At 40.3% G+C, this 1566-nt stretch overlaps 1 pseudogene; it reads left to right on the plus strand.

Moving 5' to 3' along the window:
* On the plus strand, positions 1-120 carry LOC129881219 (5S ribosomal RNA; annotated as a pseudogene).
* The last annotated feature ends 1446 nt before the right edge of the window (positions 121-1566 follow it).

Consider the following 1566-nt stretch of genomic DNA (forward strand, 5'->3'; position numbering starts at 1 on the left):
TCGCGTGATCATACCATCACTAACGCATTAAGTTCCATCAGAATTTTGAAGTTAAGCGTGCTGGGGCGAGAGTAATATTGGGATGGGTGACCTCCCTGGGAAGTCTCCGTGTCGCGTTTCGTTGTAGTCCTTTCCACGAGGCGCGGGTACTAACTTTAGCCCAAGGTTTACCTCAGCATTGTCTCGCGAGTCTTTAGGTTTCGCCTCGTCCTTTCCTATGTTATCTTGCAACTAGTATCGGCGTAAACCTTTAGTTCTGCTATGACCATATCCCTTTTTGTACGCACCCATTCATTAGGGTGGGCTACTGAGTAGCGCCAAAGTTTGTTCATATAGTGACCCTTGGAGCCGCTTTGACTCTTGTCTATTATTACCTGGCATAGCTTTAAAGGAATTTGACATATACGCTTCCCTATCCTCGATTCACTTTGTGTCCTTTTCATTTTCTTCCACAGAAGACTTTTTATTCCTTTGTCCTTGGTTATATATCTATCGCAACATTATTTGCGACCAACTCTATAGCTAATATTTTGGCTTTTGATCTAGCATGTTATCATTATCCTTCGCAGTTTTTCTTAATTCATTCGACATCCTTTCTTGTTTACACCCTTTTTTTATACGCAGTCGCCTTCTAGCGTTATGTTGTTTAGGGTCTTGTCACAACCTTCTCAACGCTACCTTATGTAGCATTCTGGCTTCCGTTCAATTACTGGTGGCTTCCAGACCTTTCTAACTTGGTTCGGCAGGATATCTTATTGAAGTTTAGACGTCCATCTCAAATATATTACCATATCGATTGCCTTTACCTTACTTTTGCCATTTTCTCATTAACTTCCCCCCTTTAGAGGGTACTCGTGCTTTTCTATGTATGTACTTGTAGTCATTCCAATTTCAATTAGGCGGTACTAGTATTGTGGGAATAACTATTCCAGGTTTTCTTAAAGTAGTGTCTTTGACACAACCTATATCCTTTGTTTCTTGGGATGAATGGAAGTTACGTCATTTGTTCATTAAGTTTTCCATCCTCGTCCCTTAAGGATTCCACTATTTTTGGGGCAACGCTGTGTACACGCGTCATTTCTTTGTATCTTAAGCCCCATGATCTTACTGCGTTCTCCATGCAGGCCTTTAACTTAGGCAACGCGTACTAAGTGCGTCTTACTAGTGGTTCCAATTTATCCCTGCATACTCATATCACACTGTTCAGTTCATACTTACCTATCCCCTTTTTAATTCATATTCCTGTTTAGTTCCTGACACCTCCTTGGGGTGCTTTTATTAGAAGTTCTTTCCCCAATTAGTCGGTGGCAAATTATAAACTATTATCGTACATCATTTTCCAACCATTGTTGGAAGAAATCAGAACCTCTTAAACATCACAGTACTTCTTCTAATACTTGACCTACCTGGTCTCCTTCTGAGTTTATCCTCGAGTTATGAACAACTCATTTAATTTACAATTAGGAGTTGAGGGCTTGGTATATTTTTTTTTTCAAAAAGAGTGAAACTCATTCGCGGACATCTTATCCTTCACCCTGAGCCCTCTGTTTATATTTCTACAGTACA

This window comes from Solanum dulcamara, chromosome 2 (genome assembly GCF_947179165.1).
Source record: "Solanum dulcamara chromosome 2, daSolDulc1.2, whole genome shotgun sequence".
Lineage (NCBI taxonomy): Eukaryota > Viridiplantae > Streptophyta > Magnoliopsida > Solanales > Solanaceae > Solanum > Solanum dulcamara.